Below are 14,964 nucleotides of genomic sequence, written 5' to 3' on the forward strand. Positions count from 1 at the left end.
ATAAAAAAAATAGAAATTAGTTTGTCCAGTTTTGTGAAATCGCTGGTACAAAGTCACACCAAAACTGCTTGACAAAGTGGTCAATTGCGTGAACAGATATGTTACTATACAGACGGGTCTCGTCTCAGTGGATCCACTGGATTCGTTGTCTTCAATGAAAACTCTAGCGTCTTCCGCAAACTTCTGGAATCTTGTTCCATTTATGTCGATGAGCTGGCAGCAATCAACTTTGGATTGGGGATGATTTCCAACATGCCCGCAGACCATTACTTCATCTTCTCGGATAGTCTCAGTTCAATTGAGGCTATTCGGTCGACGAAACCAGGTCGGCACACCCAACCGGTGGATGTAAGATTCGCTTACAATTATGTGGGATTCATCATCAGAGGATGTAAGTGGAGACCGCATGAACCGAGGATGCGATATACCTAGCTGCGGTCCGATGTAAGAAAATTGGAGACCGAAAAATGTGGAGTTGTATTAATGAGTGAAATTAATTATGTCGAAAAAAATAGAAAAAAGGTTGGCGACTGGACTCGAACCACGGACGTAGCGACTATCAGACCTGTGCTTTCTCCACTGCTCTCTCCATGCTTCTGAGTATGGATAGCCTAAAAGCAAACATGAAGCGCTCATTTTCTTGCATGCTCGACTTCGTATGCTTTTTCTGCTGGAGAGATTCGAGATAAGTGTGTGCGTCGTTCTACAATGTTCTACAATGTGCGTCATTCTACAAGCTTACTGGTATAGTCGAAAGCGTAGATGCAACACGAAATAAAAATGCTCGACTTCGTAAATGCTTTTTCTGCTGGAGAGATTCGAGACAAGTGTGTGCGTCGTTCTACAATGTTCTACAATGTGCGTCGTTCTACAAGCTTACTGGTATAGTCGAAAGCGTAGATTGAACCCGAAATAAAAATGCTCGACTTCGTATGCTTTTTCTGGGGGAGAGATTCGAGGCAAGTGTGTGCGTCGTTCTACAATGTTCTACAATGTGCGTCGTTCTACAAGCTTACTAGTATAGTCGAAAGCGTAGAAATAACACGAAATGAAAAAGACAAAAAACCATTACATCGCCTGTAAGGTCAACTTCTAACATTCGCTGCGATGTTCATGAACAGAGGATGATAGGAAACGGAACTAACATTCATTGTAATAGATTTTTGGTTTGCGTGCACTCATTTTATTTTCTTCTAAAGGTAAGGGAGCAGATGAGTAGGCTGGTCGAAAAAAAATTATATGATTACCTTTGTATAGGCCCCCTCACCTTGCTCAATCCCAGGCAATGAGAAGGCGGATTCTCTCGCAAAGATGGGTGCGGGAAGGCGAATTGTATGACAGGCAAATTTCACACTCCATAGAAACCTCGTGGACAGCAACATCTGTCGGAGTGGAAACGGTTACAATGACATCGATCACGCCGGTTGGCAATGTACGGATAATGACACCGCCTGAGAGCGACTCTGAATACCCTCGAGGCCCAAGGAAGACAACCCTATGTTCCTATCAGAGACGTTTTGGCAACCCGCGATATCTGCTATATGCAGTCGATTTATGTGTTTCTACAAATGTCTAGTGTAAGAATTTCATTCCCTTGTCTTTATTATCCTTATCTCTTTATTAGTTTTTGTTTGTCTTGTCCCACGTCTTCATGAGTCTCATCGTCGCCTACTGGTCCCAAAGCCGGTCGAACTCCAGACGAATCTAGAACCGCACTACCGTTCATACCGGTGACAACGTTCTGATAAGGCAACGAAACCCCATACCCAAGCTCCTCCCCTGATCCTATCCTTAGACAATGTACCCCTCTAACCTCGGGTAAACCGCGAGTATCCGGCCAAACTCCTACTAGACAAAGAATTAAGTGAATGTTGTTACAAAAAAGAACAATGAATTATCGGCTCCGTAAAGTTTACGCGGATGAACCGTCCAAGTAAACGAACTAGATAAAAAAACAAAATAGATTTAGTTTGTGCCATCCGCACTTAGAAATTTTCACACTATTAATTCATGTAGAGGCCCTTATTACGAGTGTCACTTCACGGTGAAAACGAAGTGAAGTGACCATTTGTCACTCACGGTGAAGTCATTGCCGTGTAAATCAAATGGAAATCACTACACCGTGAGTGATAAGTTGTCACTTCACCGTGAAGTGAGATCGGTAATAAGGGCCAGAATCGTGAAGTTATGTAACATGATTATCACTTGAAATGTAACTATCCCAAGAAGCATTTTTAAGTTTTATTAAATACTACAAAGCTACAAGGTCAAGGCTGTTTGGTCATTGATGCATCAACCAAAACCTCATTAAGACTGGAATCTGTATAGTTGGCTCACCCTGGAAAAGGTTCTGAAAGATGTATTCTCGGAGCTTTTCAAGATTGATTCAATACAAGAAGGTTATATGACGAACGCATTGAGAACCATTTGAAAACCGTATTTAAGCTACAATAAAAGCTATTAGGCAACAATAAAACCCTTTCTTCGGCCGTTTTCCTTAGCCGCTTGCCAAATACACTAGAAAAACATCAATCAAGATAGAAGGGAATTCATTATTACCATTCGATCTCACAAAATAACTAAAATGAAAACTGATCGTATTAAAATCCTGTTGAATCACCAAAATTAGTTAAATGGTTCTCATTAAGTGGCCTAGTTTTAGGTGCTATATTAAATCTTATGTGAAATGTACGTGATAACACCGAAAAAAAAATTAGTCCGCCCTCGGAAAACGTCGATTTCACCAATTATTTTATATTTAAGTAAAAACAAAATTATTCTTAAGATCGATTATCAAGCTTAGCCAAGATTTTTGACGTAGGACTACGTCTTTAATTTCTATACTGGGGTACACTTTGTGAAAACCGAAAATGGGACATGAAACAAAATTATGAAAGATTTTGAACATTAATAACTCAGCTGCCCCTGGATCAATTTCAATAATTTTATCACCAATCGATCAGAATTATGTTTATGCATGTTCCACTTGATAATTTCAACAAGAAACTATTGAAAAAGTGTTAATGTCAAGCATTATCCAAAGTAAAAATAAAAAGTGATAATTTTTTCACTGTTTTCATGAAATAAACGTTGTTCCCAAACCCAGTCGTAATAATAGAGTACCACTTGGTTGCACATCATTCTGCTTTATTCTGAAAAGATATAAAACAACACTGCTGTCTAGCCTCAAATCATTTTCGCTTTGGACGCCGTGGTGAGCAGACGGCAGAAGCAGCAAAAGCAGTCGTCTGGCTCGCCGTGGCGGTGTCAAACGTGTCTCCGGTCTGATCACTGAGGTGTGCTGAAGGTGTTCTTGGAAAATGAGATCCGTGATGCTGCCACCTACACTGAACACGCCAAGCGTAAGCGGCCATGGATGTGTCGTCTACGCTTTGTAGCGACAGACGCACTCTGTACGGTTTCGGAGGTTAAATCATCGCCAAGTTTGGCCCCTTCTCAGGGCCACCAAGCTTAAAACAGTAAAAAGTTGGAATAGTATTTATCTGTGCCTGTTTGTCCATATTCAGAACCATATGTCCCCAACGACCACACAAAATGCTCTCCAGAGTTGTAATCTTGTAACCAAACTTGGAAGCAGGGGTGCAAGTGATTTTGAACGATTCTCTTCATCAACTTTCTCTTTGAAAAAAAAATACTACAAATTTGGTACGCCTACAACCCAAACACGGAAAGAGTTAAGATAATAGATGATCGATCAATTAAAAGAACTAAATTTTCTTCAAATTTGTTTCGTGCCCTAGCGGTCCTACGTCAAGCTTCCGTTCGTGCCCCTTGGCACAGACCCTTCTACTTTTTTTAAAAAAGATTTTCGCATTTTAAATAGCAAAATTGCTAAATTGACCAAAATAAAGTTATATCCAAGGAAATGTAGATTGAAAACGAAGATTGTGAAAAACCAACAAAATGATTGTAATATTGCGGAGGCATAAAAGTTTATTTTCATGGACCATCTGTGAAAAAGTTGTTTTGCTTTCAAGAAATCCCTAACAAATTCAAACGGTTTTAAAAAGGCTTTATGAAGAAAACTTGCAGACTGAATTGTATTTATCTAAAGCCATTTTGCTTGATCCTAACCCGTTCAGATTTATGGCAGAATTTATGGAGGCAAATCTGCGAGCAAAAAAATAAACGTCAAAGTTTTTTTTTGTTTTTTTTTTCTTGATTTGTTTTCCGTCGAAATTGTTTTCCGTGCTGAGCACCAATGCTACCGATGCCAGGGAGGCAGCTCCCACACCTGGACCCTACCTATTGACCCATCAACTCATGAACCGGGGACCAACGGCTTTACTTCACTTCCGAAGGAAGGCGTGATCAAAGATGTTATGTTATGCCTCAGAACATCCCGACGGCGCCGACTGGGATTGAACCCAGACCTTCTGGGGTGAGAGGTAATCGCGCTTACCACTACACCACCGGCACCGCTAAACTTCAAAGTTTGTTTATCTTTCTATAGTTACGCAGTGCGATCCAGCGTTCTTCCAGGCAATGGATTTAACTCAGAAAGTGTGCGATATAGTATTATATTTAGCATTTCGAACAGCTTGTTCCCGGAGAAGATCCCCTTCTTCCGGATGGTTCCCGAAGTGCACCATCAAACGACGCAGGAATGTATGCTTGAATGAAATTTTTGATGAGTTGACCCTTTCGCCGAATAAAATCGCTGCCATGGATCGCAAATCAGCTAATCTCTGCTAACTGGCAGTTTGGTGGTTTGCTGCCGGTACTGATCCAAGTAATTCCGATCGTCACCTATTGGTACCGGTTCAACCGGACGTGCTGGTTCTTCTAAAGAAGTAAATTTTGCTGAAATAGACTTCCCTTCAATCGTTAGAATCGCTTGAATTTTTCATCCTACTTCGTCTATCCTTCGAGACTTCCTTGTCATAAATTTTAGTTTTATTCACTATGAGGATCCATATCTTTTAATTCAATTTGTAAACAGAGTAATTGTGGATTTTATGATACACTTTAAAAAGACTAAAAAGCCACTTTAAAAAGACGAAAATATGCCTTTTGCTCTCATTTAAAATCTAAAGATTTTATGGTTGATTTTTTAATGATAGAACACTTTTATAGAGTATTTGATCAAGAAATTAATAAATAATTGCCGATGAAGTATATGATTGAATTGCTGAACAGTTTTATGAAGGGATTGAGAACTGCTTTAAATTTATTTTTAAAACAAGGCAATCGTCGAATTTATCGCCGGACTATAGAAGGTTTTTGAAACAACAAAAAGCTGAATTACTAAACAGCGAAACGCTGTATTTAAACTAAATGGATTGTTCATTGCCATTATAAAACCATCATAAATTATAGTGGATGGCAAATGGTTGCTGAATTGTTACTTGGGATATATAATCTAGTTTCAAAGCTTTTCAAATTGTTTTTAATACAATTTGTAATGAATGTTATTAACATCATGTACATTTCAGATAATTTTTAATATCTGAAGCCTACGTGCTGTTTGCACTGAAATCCGTATGACGAAGAATATCCAATGGCTTTTCAATGCATTTGGACGGAATTGCAACTCGTATGACGGAATTGGGATCCAGAAGCAGTGCAAAATTCTTAACAATATCCAACAATTCGACTCCTTATCAAATCGAACGGTACGTTTTAGAAATTATGTTCAAAATACACCGGTAAACGCGGGTTGTACTTAGCAGGACGGAAATTAGATCTAGAAACCTAATGGTAAACTTTGTAATTGATTATCGTGTCCAAGTGTCATAAAAACGATAAGCTTACATTAGCACAATGTTAACAGTGGCATTATATTAAGTATATAAAGGTAATTCAGCATAGAAGAGGTGAACAAAACTTACACAAAGAAAGCAAATACAACACATCTATATTGCACTGCTTGGTGGCTGTTCATTAAATACAGTTTACATTTTTTTTGTGATTCTTGCCCGTAAACAATAGTCCGTACAGAATTAAAAAAAAGGTATGGGCCGTGGATAATTGCCAAACAGCCCCTTGGAGCAATACCAACAATTGGTTAACATAAATTGCTTACGGTTCTCCCTGAAAGCAACACCACAACCTTCATATCTCGACATCCGTACAAGTTCATTGTCATTTCCAGGTAGTAAGCACAGTGAAAGTGTTTTCCTATCCTTAGTGCGCTATCTGCGGCAAAGTCCGTCCTTGAAGGTAATCTCAACTCTTAACCCTTTTTTTCCCAGCCCAGCGAACCCGGGTTCATCGCTTCTACATTCAAGTCACTCAATCGTACGCTGATCATGAGGTGCATACAATCGAGGCATGGGTCGCACGTATATGCAATAATAATCACAACGGCAACGAAATTGAATCAAAACAAACAACAAAACTGTACCATTCAAGTTTATTCACCTTCCCATCAATCTCAGGATGGCTTGAGCGATTACACTGACCGTCCGGTTTGCCTGTTCTGGTTTACCTTCATTACCATTCTAAGCACGAGACGACTCGATCGATCGCAACGTGCATGGCTTGTGATCAAATAAAAATAAAAATCATGATGTGTCACCATCAGGTATGGACCTGATAAAATTCAGAACAGAATCTAAGCCGAAGTAGAAATGAGAATTTATGGTGGTTTCTGCTGTGTAAATACATGCACTTAAAAGTGACGCAAGTTACAGTCTAGATAGGTGAACAATTTGCTCTATAATTAAGGCGACATTAGAAAGACCAGCCTCGATCTTGGACGGAAACTGGTTTCAATTTTCCGCAATATTGGACGAGGAAACTGCGAAATGCGAAACAGAGTAAAGCTCGTTGCTGTTCGATCAGATCAAATGTGAAAGATCAACTTGCGTAGACAGGCAAACTAACAAGATGGACTAGTTTCCTGAATAAGAAAAAGTAGATGTTAAATTGCATTTCAAAAGACCAACTGTTTGATCTCTCTCACTCACTTCAATTTCGTGAAGCTGATCTTTGCAATATATTTGAAATAACTTGCTCTCAAACAAATGGTTTGAACTTGTCCTAGAATTAATGCAATCACTTAGTTGAGCAGTTTTGAGTATAGTCGCTATATTCATAGTCTGGCGGATATAATCTCGGGAACCAACTGAGCTGTCAAATAGCGGAGCCAATCGAGCAAATCACGACCAACAACAGAAAAGAGCACATTAGCTATTGCGAACAAAACTTCGGAAACGCTTTTCTCGTGACCAGTGTTGGGAAAATAACAAAAAATCAAATCTCACCAACGCCCAAGATCACGCTTGATTTTCGTAGACAAAAATCAACAAGCAAACTACTGCGGTTGATTTTGCTAGCTGTGATATCGCAGCTCGGAATATCAAGCTAAGAAAACTCACCAACTGCAAATCTCACCAAACTGTGGTGAGATTGAGTTTAATGATTTTTGCTTTACACCCGAATGCAACCGAAACTTCCATAACGGCTTGCAGCAGTCCCTTAGCGTCTGCCATCGGTGAAGATTAAAAAGAGATAGTTTGCTCTCTCTTTCTAAAAAAACGATGTGCAATGGAATCATTTTTGTGTCGAGTCATCTCTCAGGTTGATTTTTGCACGTTGTGAATTGTCTCGCAATATCAAAGGAGCTTGTAAAATAAATATCAAGCATGATATTTTGTTCCAATATCACGCGTGGGTTGGAGAAACTCAAATTTATGTCAAAATTGACGCTCGTTTATGTCACTCTCAGAACACCTACATTTACATGAATATTTCCAAGTGTGTGTAAATTCCAAGTATATCGGCTTGTTATTCTAACGACAGACCAAAACGCTACGATGTTTTATGTCCAAGGATTCGTCGTTTTTCGCTTATATCAGTTCTAGTTCCAGTCATCTCCCAATTCGAATTCTTTCGATGTACCATGCGAACTTGTGCCATCCTCCTCTAAACTTGTCTTTAAGATTGGTTCTATCATATCTTTAGAACGGTTACACAAACCTAATTTTACATACTAAATCCAACTGATAAGAATAATAAAAATGGAAACCATCCAGTCTCGATGGTAGATAAAAATTGCAACCTATTTGTTAAGCAATGGTTTGTCGTGGAGGTGTTGTGAAATGAACTTGGACAGAATCCCATCCACCTCAGGCCAGCTGCAACTAACGAACGGATCCATGCATCTTTCAAACAGCCGTCGCTGCATCCAGTCGCATTTTAAGCAGCTTTCCATCCTTCGCTCCGCTTCATTCATAAGGTGTCACTGGCATGCCTATCTACAGAGAATACAACTTGTATGTATATCTGAAAACGAATATCACTTAGGCAGGAGATATTGAGGAATAAGCATAAACTTAAAACAGGTTTGGTTGGTCCGATAAGGCATCTAGAATGCAGTTAATTAAAATAAACACTAGTAAATGCCACACCGAACGCTATGTAGCTGATTGATTTAGTGTTGGAAATCGGAAAATCAAAATCAATCACTGCTGTGGTAAATGGAACTAAATTAGAACCAAATGTGAACTATAGAGCAAGCTCATTAGGCTCAGTCTGAAATTTAAGACTAAGGTTGTGTGTTGCCAAAAATCACAGAACGGATTGTATTTCATCACTGATAACAATATTTTGACAATTTCTTGTATCGAAGTATCGAAGTTGTTTCTAAAATTATTATGTTGAGAGAAATAATTATCCCTCCCCCCAGGGTCGGTTAAGTCCAAGTATCAATTTAATACTTAACAAGCGTTGTTGTTCCAATGATTTCAATTCAACAAAGGTTTAAGCTATAATTAGCATAAGCATGAGCATGAGCATGATTGACCGCCCACGGTTGCTACTCTGTTATTGCCAGACCAGCTGTAATTACACAGAGAACCAATAGACAATGCTTGGGACTAGCAATCATCCTCAATGTGTAAAAACTGGTGATCTCTTCTTCTTTCCTTTATTTAACGTCGGTCTCTGTTCCGCAATCTAGTGCCAATCACCGACGGACATCGATTGCCATCCATTGACGGCAATCGAATGTGCAGGAAGGAGGCGCACCCATTCAACACACATGGGCCGGGACCAACGGCTTTACTTCCCTTCCGAAGGAAGACGTGACCAGAGATTTTTATGCCTCAGAAAAATCCCACCGACCTCGGCTGGGATTGAACCCAGACCCAAAAACTGGTGATCTCAAACTAGGCAATACCAGCGCCGACCGCGCCTGAACACAGGTCAAGAAAGGAAGGGGTAGAAATGTGTTGACGTGACACTCGCTTTGATGGAAGCCGAGAACACCTCTGCACTTCCACGAGGAATCACTGGGATATTGGGTAATAGGGTTGGGTTTGCAGCAGCGTTCGTTTTGGTAAACGATAAGCTGAATTGATGTCCTAACAATCATATAACGCGAAGGATCTTGGGATTGAACCCACGGTCTTGTGCTCAGTAAGCAAAAACGTTTGCCACTAGGCAGACGAGCTCCTTTTTTATCATCAAGTTGCTGTTATTACCATGTAGTAATGTTAACAAATAAAACGATTGACGAATCTTGAATGTGGATGGGCTTGAGATTAGACTCATGATGTTCTGCTCAGTAAGCAAAACCGGTTGCTCTAAGGCCACCGAGCCTCTCATATCACATTGTAGCGTTACTCAAGTTTTTATGACTATTCAGACCCGGCACCGACGACAACGAAAAATTTTACGAAATACACGATAAACAAGCGATCTAACCATACATTTTTAATATGAAAGGATCTGGGACCGCGTTTTTCTGCTCAGTAAGCAAGCCACTGCAACCGACGATCTTTGAAATCCTTAAACTAAAAGCTATGAAAGAGGCCTTCATTAAGATCCATTTTCACGCGACGTTAAATGTTTCGATTTTCTCTTTACGCATGGTTCAGGTAATCATAACAAGCTATGACAATTGACGTGACGATTGTTTAAGACCTGGTTGAACAAGCTATTCAAATGAAATTACGTTCTCGAATTTTACTTGTAATGAACAACAGAATTACGCGATAATTCATATTTTCAGCGGTTGGTGGTTAATTTTAAATATACTAACGGTACTGACTACGACTACGACGGCGATTACGACAGCGACTACGACGGCGCCTACGACAACGACAACAGCGAATTTGTAACTTACCATTTGTCTAGGATAAACACCTTTGCCCGGCACCTCCACTGGTTCTTCATTTCCGCTATCTGTCACTGCAATTACCTTCCAATACCAATACTTCCTGTATTGCCATGGTCATCTGGGAGGAGAGTCGCATCTAGTGCTTTCCCCAGGAACCGTTCACGGCCACCAGCTACTGCCCGTCCAGTCTTGGGCGTATCCAGCGAGGCATCCTTCAGATTGCTTACAATCTCCGACACTCAATGCAAATCGCAGGCACACTTACGCTAGTTACAAAAAAACACACCCGTGCAAAGAAACGGATCAAATAAACGTCACTCTCGCGAAAGCACACCCGTCGTCGTCAAACGGCAAAAAAAAAGGAATCGGTGGGCAATTTTGTGTTACGGATTTTCAAAATCAACCGAGAATGCACGAATTTCACCACACCCAACTACGAAACACGTTCAGAAGCACTTTTGGTACACTTTCGTTCGAAAACACTTAATTTTTTTCAAAAATAGTTGCGAGTGAACCAACATCATCACCGCTTAAATAAACTAAAATTAAAATCATCGGTCGCGATGCCACAAATTTCTGGACCGGGAGAAAAAATCAAACCCGCTCCCTAAGCTATAATTAGTTCGAAAAAGTGGGAGTCTTAGCATAAGACTGTTGCGTAGTGATCGTGGTTGAACATTAATGTTCACTTGTTGCAGAATTGCTCGCAGTCGACTCTTCCTTGCAGAGTATCGGCGATGGTTAAGGCTCTGAAAACATCTCTTCTGATACGTAAGGGCTCGACATTGATCAATTGGCAGCGATTCTCGTAGCTTGGAAGACGAAGTGGGTATCTCCAAGACAGCTCACAGAGCGCGAGGCGAAGAAAACGTCGTTGCACAGATTCAATTCGCTCGGCGCCATTATTCTAGTTCGGGCTCCAGACTGCAGAGCAGTATTCCAACGTAGATCGTACGAGGGAGCAATAGAGCGATTTCAAGCAGTAAATGTCTGTGAAGTTCTTAGTAATCTTGAAGATAAAGCCAAAAGTTCTGCACGCAGAAAAAACAGTGAGGCATAAATCAATTAAATATTTTGTTCTCGATTTTGTTATTATTAAATGCGAAATTTCTAATGGTATCGACATCATAACATCGTTAGTAAAAAAGTTTCTCCGTATGGAAAATCTGTCTTCGAGCATAAAGTATAAAAGATAAGTCTTAGTTTTTTGTTATGTCTATGTATAAAGTTTCTCAACTAGCAATCAATCTTAACTAACATTTCAGTGCTGACGTGTGATAGGGCATTGTAGAGCTATGATGGATTCATTATTTAGCTTCAATACCTCACTCAGACGAATTGGCAACGTCGTGTGCTTAACGATGAGACTTTTCAGCTAGCGACTCGCGAAGCTGACCGGGAGGAGTTGCATAAGGATTCGATTCGGCGAGATAGTAAAAATGGTGATTCCAACTTTGACAGAAGCTGAATAAATTCACCAGCGTGGGGATCGATGATTTGGAAATGTTTGTGTTTGGACGAGGCTGAGCATACGGGAAACTACTATTAGATTTTGATGTGGAAGGTGAAAGGTTCAATACTACTTAGGTTCAAAATGAGCATTTTCAAATATTCTATCATTACAGGAATTCCTCCTCTGCACCGCCGAAATGCGTCAAAATCGGCATCTGCAGCAGAATCGGTACCAGCAGCACAACAATCGTAAAAATTACCACCAACAATAACATAAGAATCTACACCATGGTGCACAGAAAGGCGCACAAGGGCACCATGTTCTTCCACCAATTCTCGCTCCAAATGCAATGGACTGATCAATAAATTAATAAACAAGCAGTGGCTTAGTTGGAAACCATAATTGAAAATGTGGGTTTATTTTTCAATAATGACAGCTAATCTGACCAGGGAATTTAAATAAGTTTGATTTTGAAACAATAAAAATAACATTTCAATCCAACAAAAACAATAATTACTTTATATAAGGCTTCAATTTGATTCAAGTAAACATTTTGTTAATTCAATAAAATTCGATGTTCAATTCAATAAAGTTAGTAGTATTATTACAACTCAATTTTGTTGTTGAATTGATCTATCAATTTTATTGATCCATATTCTATTCAAAATTTTGTTTAAAATTAAACATGATTTGTTTGATTGCACTATGTTTTTTTTTTCTGCGTGTGGACGCTTTGTCGACATATGTCAGGTGTGAGTATGTCAGCTTTGAGTCTACACGGTTAGAAAAAAGTACCCAAAATTAAGTTCTTTTCACTCATCTCGACACTATAGTGCAGGAACCCAAAAGTAGGTAAAGCGGGTCAAAGTAATTTTCATTTACTTGTGTGCAGTTCGTATGGAATTTTCCACTGTCTTTTTAACCAAAAGTAAGTTAGTTGTACCCAACAGTAGGTAAATATGATTATACTCAACGTTGGGTTCCCACACTTTACTACCCCTGTTGGGTGGTTTTGCTCCTCCGTTTTTGACAACATTAGAAGGAGAAAAGGAGACAAACTAGTCAAAAGTAGGTAAACGTGAACTTTCCGTTGGGTACTTTTTTCTTACCATGTAGACAAACGCCTAAGTCTTTCACCCGTTCGATAGTCGTGCCTAGTAGGTTGTAAAGGGTGATACGGTCAAAATTTGGTCAATATCAACTTGACGTATTTCTTTCAATTTTGCATTTAAAAAACCTGAACACCCCTCATTTTGAAGGTGTGTGTGTGTAGAATGTTGCTCCTATTTTGATTTTGGAATTCACTCTTCAGTTGTCAAAATGCCGTCCAAGCAAGAAGAGCAGCGTATCAAAATTTTGCTCGCGCATCGCGAAAATCCGAGCTACTCGCACGCAAAGTTGGCAAAATCGCTAAAAGTTGCCAAATCAACCGTTACAAATGTAATTAAAGTGTTTGGGGAACGTTTGTCGACAGCCAGGAAGTCTGGATCGGGGGGAAATCGAAAACCGGAAGCCGCTGAGACGACAAAGAGAGTTGCCGGTAGTTTCAAGCGAAACCCTAACCTCTCTCTCCGAGATGCCGCAAATAAGCTAAGTGTATCGTCTACAACCGTGCATCGAGCCAAAAAACGAGCCGGACTATCGACTTACAAGCAGGGCTCTACATTTTCGAAGCTCTAAAATGAACTCGTGTTTTTTTTTCTCATACATACGTGTTCAACGCTTCATTTCTATAACGCCTAGCTAGACTATCAGCAAGAAATGATAGTGAAAAAGAAGCACGCTTAGAAGGAAACGCTGGCTGTGGAACTTCTCGTCGTTGCTTTGCTCATCGCTTTCAATGTAACTAACGTCGATTTTCTAGTTAAACGAACCTCATTATGGCTTTCAATCCCCTTTCACGAACACTCTATCACCGATCTTTCAATTTGTTTAAAATGCGTTATGTCCCGTTTTTGATCTTTTTTTTTAGATAAATATATGGATGGAAGATAAATTAAAAATATTACGTGTAATCTTCACTTGTTTTCACGTGAGAAATGCTTTAAATGTGTTATTTCATTTTCCGTCATATACGTCATGAAACCTCTGTTGATGTGTTTCATGAAAGAAAAAACTATCAAAGTCGAGCGCTCTTTCGCTCATCCGTTTCACCGAAGCTTGAAAGGAAGACCAATGGAGCGACGGGAGAAAGAGAGACAAGCGATTGAACATTTCGACAGTGAGCATTCATAAGGGCGTATACGCGATGATCGATTCTCTTCATCGATTTTCTCTTTTGTTAATAACTCGCTAGATTTAACGTTTGTCGGTGCGTTTGCTGTTGCTTTTGATAGCCAATGCAACCTGTTACAACTCTACATTGAAAACATTCTACAAAATTGTTTCGCTTAGCTGTAGCAATGCAAAGAGAAAATCGATGAAGAGAATCGATCATCGCGTATAGGCCCTTATGCATGCTCACTGTCGATTTGTTTGTGCACGTCGACTGAGGTTCTAGAATGCTGCGAAGCTGTTCGACTTTAACAGAAAAAGAAAGCCAGCAGTCTCTTCGTCGCATCGATTTGGTCGATTGAAGCTGATATTGTGACGCCCTGCTTACAAGAAGGTAGTGACTCCAAATCGCGATGATAAACAAAATACGACGGCCAAAGCGCGATCCCGGAGGCTGTACACGACGATGCTGACGAAGTTTGACTGCGTGGTAATGGACGACGAAACCTACGTCAAAGCCGACTACAAGCAGCTTCCGGGACTGGAGTTTTATACGGCAAAAGGAAGGGGAAAGGTAGCAGATGTTTTCAAGCACATGAAACTGTCAAAGTTCGCAAAGAAATATCTGGTTTGGCAAGCCATCTGTACCTGTGGCTTGAAAAGCAGCATTTTCATAGCTTCCGGGACTGTCAACCAAGAAATTTACGTGAAAGAATGTTTGAATAAACGTCTGCTGCCTTTCCTGAAGAAACACGGTTGTTCCGTACTGTTTTGGCCGGATTTGGCATCTTGCCATTACGGTAAAAAGGCCATGGAGTGGTACGCCGCCAACAACGTGCAGGTGGTTCCCAAGGACAAGAACCCTCCCAACACGCCAGAGCTCCGCCCAATTGAGAAATACTGGGCTATTGTCAAGCGGAACCTAAAGAAGACCAAAAAAACTGCTAAGGGCGAGCAGCAGTTCAAGGCAAACTGGCTTTCTGCGGCGAAGAAGGTGGACAAGGTGGCTGTACAAAATCTGATGGCAGGGGTCAAGCGTAAGGCCCGGCAATTCGGATTTGGAAAAGCGGAAGCCTAACTGAATATTTTTCCTGAATTTTATACTAATTGAACTTGAAAAAGAAATTTAATTTGATTTTTTAAATAAACGATTTCACCGATTTACACGCGTTTTCCCTTGACCAAATTTTGACCGTATCACCCTTTAACA

Source organism: Ochlerotatus camptorhynchus, unplaced genomic scaffold (genome assembly GCF_037179485.1).
Source record: "Ochlerotatus camptorhynchus isolate MF236.1 unplaced genomic scaffold, CSIRO-AGI_Acam_v1.1 ptg000038l, whole genome shotgun sequence".
In the NCBI taxonomy this organism is placed as follows: domain Eukaryota; kingdom Metazoa; phylum Arthropoda; class Insecta; order Diptera; family Culicidae; genus Ochlerotatus; species Ochlerotatus camptorhynchus.